This window comes from Azolla caroliniana, unplaced genomic scaffold, assembly GCF_043228905.1.
Source record: "Azolla caroliniana isolate FFs.n. ecotype wild unplaced genomic scaffold, voAzoCaro1.0.p SCAF_3, whole genome shotgun sequence".
Classification (NCBI taxonomy): domain Eukaryota; kingdom Viridiplantae; phylum Streptophyta; class Polypodiopsida; order Salviniales; family Salviniaceae; genus Azolla; species Azolla caroliniana.
Genome location: NW_028230438.1, coordinates 10924222 through 10931423, shown reverse-complemented (window position 1 = coordinate 10931423; position 7202 = coordinate 10924222).

The following is a 7202-nucleotide window of genomic DNA, read 5'->3' as shown; positions in this document are numbered from 1 at the left end:
TGAGTAAGGAATGTTGGATGCGTGTGTCATAGGGGCGACCTCACCTGAAGTGGATCAAGCCCTTATGCTCACAACATCATTGTGGCTATGCTTGTTTTGTTACATTATACATCACGAAATCGAGGTGACCAATAGGTATAACAAAAAAGAAATTGTTATAAAAGGATGGTGACTACATCATTCTCACAAAAATGTGAGGATAGCCACCAAGATCCGTACCTTAAAAGATAGCCATCGATCAATTAACATAACGTAACAAATTTCTAATATACACACATATATGATCATGACATGTATACGATTAAATATGTATACATGTGATTACTTATGTGTGTAAAAAGAATGGTTAAACCAAAACATAACCAACAAATGATGTAATCGAGATACAACTTTTGTTGTTGCGTTTCTAGATCAAGTTCGACCGCACATCAATAGATCACCATCCAAACAAATCACAACAAAAGAAACATTAGAAAAATGCTCTAATACCAAATGTTAGAGTTAATTCCTAATGTAAACATGTCAAGATAAGGAAATATAATATAAATAGAAATAGAAAATAGAGAAAGAAGGGTGTCGATCCACCCGACCACCCCCGAGTGAAGGGATCAAGATGGACTCAAGCCTTGATCAACGTCCCATACCACCGTCGTGGCATTGAGACATATGTGGTATTGGCCCGCTCGCTACAAGAGTTTGATCACTACAAGGTCAGAGTCTCGACGTAGTCAAAAGATGTGTCCAATGAGGATAGTTAGGCCTCATATTTATAGCCAAACCTAAGGCCCCCATGCCAGTTCACACTTAGCCTTAATGGGTTGTCTCAATCCCTAGGATTAAAACTAATCGTGCCTTCTTTACACTCTCGGTTAACCCTCACATGTTATCCTCATGTGTAGAATACTACGGTACAACTTACCACTAGGGATCGGCAACGGCTCGGCTCAAGCCTAAACCAGTTTAAAACAGCTTAGTGACTCGGGTCAAGTTAGGTTTGAGCTTGACTAAACGGTTTGAGCTCGGTTTGGCTTGGCTTGAGCTTTGCCAAACCGGCTCAAACCGGTTAAGACGTTTAGAAACTTAGAGAGAGAGGGGGGGAGGGAGACTACACAGACTGTTACTCCTAAGGGCCGGACAATAGCCTAACACAGGGTGTCTACGGAAGACACTTCACCAAAGGGTGTTACGGTGAGGTAACTTAGACTAACGATTGATCAGACCTTTATCGGCGACTTAAGCAACATATCATGAATCTTAATACACGCGTAAGATAGAAAGTAATTAGCACAGAACGGTAATCAATACACAGAGATAAGACAATAGGCCTTTATTAATTATCCGTCCCGATTTACAATGTAACCAGGCCTTTTTATAGATCACCGGCTCTGCATACAAAACGGTGCCAACCGGCACATTGATATGAGCTAGTCCGGATCCGGATCGGCATACCGATTCCGGTCCATCCATTCAATTCTCAAAATATACTTAATTACTAATTATTCTAATAACAACTTCCGATAATTCCTGCCCTTTCACATTCTAGACTGTCCTCCACTCCTTTCCGACTGGTTAACACATGGCACGCCCATGGGACAATACCTTGTACGTCGAATCCCACTATCCGACCTTCAATCCTCGTCCAAAATATCCAAAATGCTCTGATCGAGGGGCTCTAAGGGTTCTTCGGAAAGCTGATCGGACTTTTGTTGTTGCTCCTGTTGTTGCTGCTCCTCCTGTTGTTGCTTCGGCTGCTGCTCCGTTGGCTGTTGTTGTTGCTCCTGCTGTTGCACGGTCTCCGGCTCTTCTGGGCGTTGCTCCTCCGATAGTTGTTGTCCGGCTCTCGGTGCTAGCGGTTGTTGCGGATATTCCTCCCTTGGCTACTTCTCCTGAGTTAAATTCGGTTGGCTTGTCCCAACCTTGCCTCTGTCCATCCTTTGCTCCGACGATGGCTCTTCATCACTGAGATTGATTGTCGCCGCACTCTGCGTCGCCTCTTGCCATAGCCTCTCCTTTTCGTAACTTTCAAACCGGATTTGGTTATCCAGCCGATCATCGTCCAGTTGTGCCACTAGTTGCCGGACCACTGTTATATGTTCATCAGCCAACACTAAGAAGTCATCTGCCAATTCATCTTTCACGGCAACAAAGTCTTCCTTTTCCAGCTTATAGAACTCATCTCCTTCCCTTTGCCAGTTTTCTGCGTCCGCCCTCAGCAACTGTAGCTCGGTAGCATGCTTCGCCCATTTCGACCACCATAATATTGAGTTGTCTTCAATCAAGCGCTTCGTTCGATTCTTCCATGCTTGTACAATGCACCGGATCCACTCCAGCCCCATCCTTGATTTGTCTTCTCCGGCCTATCATTCATCTTTCAACTGTTTGATCATGTTTGCAATTACCACCCCCTGGTCCTTGTAGCGCACCAATTGATTCTGATAGGTTGTCTCCACTCTTTGTAAGACCATGGTGGCGCTGTCGTGATGTGGCGTGCTCAAGGGTGGGAAAAACCGGTGAAAGGGGGGGGTTTAAAATGTGCATGTGCAATGTGTGTGCACACAAAAGCGATTAATTGTGCATATGCAAAATAAAAAGGAAAAGAAAGGGTGAAATGGGGGTATAGAAGCTCGTGCAAAAAGTAAGAGAGAGGAGAGATAAAAGGTAGAGGGGAGACAGGCTATAAATTTATAGAGATAGAATTACATATTGTATAAGAGAGAGTTAGTGGGCTAGTGGATAGTCACATTGACTACTAGCTAGAGGTGCACGGTTTGAATCTAGTCTTACACTGCAACGTGATTTAAGGAATTTTATTCCTTTTTCATTGAACACAAATTTGGCGACCCCCCCCCATATTTTTTTCCTATAAAAGGAGGTCGAGGGGGGCTCATTTGGGAGGACGTTTTGGGAGGAGGAGACTATCACCAATTTTCCTTCGAAGCTCTTCATCTCCTTATTCACCACTTCTCTTCATCTCATACCACTTCATCCCCCCATCGCCACGTGCTCGTCTTATTTGCGTCAGCACTCGAAGTGCTCGTGAGCCCAAGCTTCGTTGGTTCGACGTTGCTCCGCCTCGTTCGTCGTTACGAGCCCGTGTGCTCGCCGTTCGGGTGGTCGTGGTTCGTTGGGATTGGCATTTTGGTGGTGCTCGTGTGTTCATCTTCGCCGTGTTCGATTTTGCCTTGTCTTTAAGGGCATTTAATATTTATGTTTCTATTAAGATTGTGGTTAACTATAAGCTACCATTGTAAACAAAACCCTATTTTATAAAGGGTTCTCTTGTGTTAGAATCAAACACGTATTTATCTCTTTGGTCAATATCATTCGTGTTTTTTTTCTCTCCTTCTTTCTTTATTCATGTCTTTCTTGTACGTTCGGTCGTCTTGTGACGAGGGGACCGTTCGGGCTGGCCCATGCACCTCTCCTCCTCATAAAGGCGTACGATCATTTGTATGTGTGTTTGTGTCTTCCTTGTACGTTCGGGCGTCTTGTGACGAGGGGACCGTTCGAGCTTGCCCATACACCTCTCCTCCTCATAAAGGCGTACGAGCATTTTGTGCATGTGTTTGTGTCTTCCTTCTACGTTCGGCCGTCTTGTGACGGGGGACCGTTCGGGCTTGCCCATGCACCTCTCCTCCTCATAAAGGCGTATGAGCATTTTGTGCGTGTGTTTGTGTCTTCCTCGTACGTTCGGCCGTCTTGTGACGAGGGGACCGTTCGGGCTTGCCCATGCACCTCTCCTCCTCATAAAGGCATACGAGCATTTTGTGCATGTGTTTTGTGTCTTCCTCGTACGTTCGACGTCTTGTGACGAGGGAGCGTTCGGGCGCGCCCATGCACCTCTCCTCCGCATAAAGACGTACGGACATTCGTGTTTGTGTTATCGTCCCCTTGTGCGTTCATGTTGCATGCTCATCTTGCTTGTACCCGTTTGGTCACTTGGCTCGTACGGTGATCTCGGAAGGTCGACGAGTTGCGATCAACGAGAGCCACTGGCCTCACAAAACAAAGGGCAACGAGACCTTGCTCGGGAAGGGGTCGGGAAGTAGTATTGTCGTAAAGCAAACCTCGGGTCTTCTCTATCCCTTGAGTACTCCCTAGTCCGAGACCCCCGTGGTCCCACCCAAGTAACACACGTGCGCGAAACTTTGCGACAACGCGTTCTGTTTCCACATGATGTTGCATATGGAGTTCCAGGCGTTCTTGCGCCGCTTCAGTTCGTATGTTTGCCTTCTTAGGCCGTTCTTCCGCTAGTGCCGTCTCCGCCCGTTGCACTTCGTTCCGGAGCTCGAACATCTTCTCCTGCTGCCGGTCATTGTCGGTGATGAGCTTCTTGTATTCCGTCTCGACATGTTTATAATCCCGGTGCAGGCGGTCAAAATCGTTTGTTTTCTGCTTCAACTTCTGATTGATTTGGCGGCGAGCTCGGTCTTCCCTATCCTTTTGCTGCCGAAACTCTTCTTTGAGCCTCTCTATCTCTGTTTCTGTCATCCTTCGGAGTTTATCCTTCTCTTGCATCAATTTTTCTTTCTCTTCCTTAAGCCGGTCATAGGCTTGGTGTCCCTTCCGTAGGCTTTCTTCTGCTCAGTGAAGGTTGTCGGCAGTCTACCGTTGTTCCTCCTCCGCCGCCAATTTTAATTCTCTTTCCTTGGCCTGTAATGCTTCCTGTGCGGCCAGGTCTTCTTTGATCATCGGGGTCGTATGATTATGTACAGTTGTCGATGTTTCATTATTTTGTACATGTACCGGAGCCACTGGTTCTTGTTCTTGGGGTCCTGTTATGACCATCTTAGCCAATTCTTGTTCCAAGCTCCGGATCCTTGACCGGGCCTTCTCTAGTTCTCCGGTTGTGGCTAGCAACCGGTCCAATTGCGCTTTCTCTTCTGCCTCCATATAATGGATCACTCCGACTATTTGCTCACCGATCCATCGCAGCCATTGGCTGTCGGTGCCTTGTTGCTGTGTCCACGCGGAGGGTTGGCCGATTTCTGCGCTTGCTAGTGGCTGATCTTGTCTGGTTACGTCAATTGGCAACTCTGGCTCTCGTTGGTTACCACTTGGCAAATCTGGCTCTGGTTGTGCCTCAATTGGCCGTTCTGGCTCTAGTTGGTCCTGGTGTGCCGATGGTGTAGACAACTAAATCACCGGCTCCTGAATCACGGGCCTTGTTATGTCCTGACCCGTTGGCGTAGCCTGTTACATAGGGAATTCTGTGACCGGTTTTGTTCGAACCGGGTCCGATTCCACCCTTGGCTCTGGGCCCTCAGTGTGGGGTATCGGCGTCCTATCCTTCTTTGGACCCGATTGCTCCCCGGCATGGTCTGCAGTGCGCTTCTTCTAGCACCGCTGGAGGTGCTCGTTGGGCTCCTCCGTCGTTTCCTCCTCCTGAGTCCCAAGATTGATTTTCATTGCCAAGGGATCTGGCACTTGTTGACCTGGTCGGCGCAATGTAATCTTTATTGGTCGTGCCGGTGTTTCCTCCTGCGTCTCCGCTTGGTTAGGCCGCTCTTTCGTTGTTTTTCCAATGTCAGCCTCCTTCCCTTTGGTTGCCTTAGCAACCAATAGCTGCTGCCGTTTTGAAGCTGTTTTGGGGGTTCCTTCGGTTGATCTCCCCCGCTTCTTCGCCGTGATGGGCTCCACTAGTGGTGCTAACAGTGTGGGCCATTGCGCCATCGCCGTCCATATTTTCCTGCCATCCTTCCCTCTTACCGAGTCGATGGTGGCGCGTAGTCCGTCAACGATCAGCACCGGGAAGAAAGGGTTGTAAAGATAAAGGGTTATAGTCCGTCGGCGATCAGCTCGTTACTTGGTGGCTTCATGTGATCAAGGCAGGTTGGTGTTCTCGATTAATGCTAAGAACCAAGGTATTTGTTTGGAGAGTTATGATTGGAGCTTTACCATTGGGGGATGCATTAAAAAAAAGAAACATTACTAAAGGATTGTGTTTCTTTTGTTCGGTAGAATTGGAACATAATAGGTATCGATTTATTTCCTGCCCGATGGCAAGGATGGTTTGGAGGTGTATCAATTTAGTGTGGATGTCTCTAACTGGAGTACGTCTATCTTCCTTCAATTTGGTTTTTGCACATATGGAGAACAATGAACCAATGCCTCATTCTTAAATTATTTTTGAGTTCTTGAGGTATTGGGGGCTATGGTTCAATTGGAATATGCAGAATGCCTTCATTTTTTATTTGCAAATGGGGGTGAGAAAATATGTTCTAAAGTTAAAAGGACTTCTTTTGTGGCAATTGACAATGCTAGAGAAGTCATGAAATCTCAACCAGGAAAAGAGAGAACTCTGCCAGGTCACATATCATCATATTCGCCATTTGAATTGGTGTGTAGGGTGGCATTGAGTTTGGTGTCGTAGTTTTCTTTAGATCCCTAGATAGAAGGGGTTCTATAGTTTGTTGTAAGTTAGTCATGGTGGTGTTTTTTCTTTCGTAATGAAAGCCATAATTTACGGAAAAAAAAAGAGAGAGAGAGGGAGAGAGGGAGAGGGAGACTACACAAAGGAGAGAGGGAGAAAGAAAGAGAGGAAGACTACACAGAGGAGAGAGAGAGAGCGAGAGAGAGAGAGAAGGAGGGAGACCACATAGAGGAGAGAGGAAGAGAGAAAGAGAGGGAGACTACATAGAGGAGAGAGGAAGAGAGGAAGAGAGGGAGACTACATAGAGGAGAGAGAGAGAGAGGGAGGGAGGGAGGGAGCTTGTATAGTACATAGTGGATCGAAAGAGAGAGAGAGGGGGGGGGGGGGGGGGGGAAGGTTTCCAAACCGTTTGACAAACGGGTTTTTAAGCCATTTCCCAAACCTGTTTAGGGATCGGTTTAATTCATGTTTGAGAACCCCAAAACGGTTTAAGCTTAACCGGTTTGGCCTTATCCAGGCCAAACCGGCTAAACCTAAACCGAACCGCTAACGATAACTGCTTACCACGGGATATTATATGGTCATGCCCGTAACACTGTCACAAGTGATTACATTTAGTTCTTCAATTTTAACTCTACTCTTCTTAAGTTGACCCTCTTTCATCTCTTCTTTGCTACCATTTGCCTTCTTGCCCTTGCCTTTCTCTTTCTGCCATTTGTATAAGTCAGGTTTAAAGTGATCCAACTTGCTCCAATGATGGCATTCACTATCCTTATTACATGAATTACCACGGCCTTATGTTATGTTATTTGCCTTTGTTGTGAGTTCC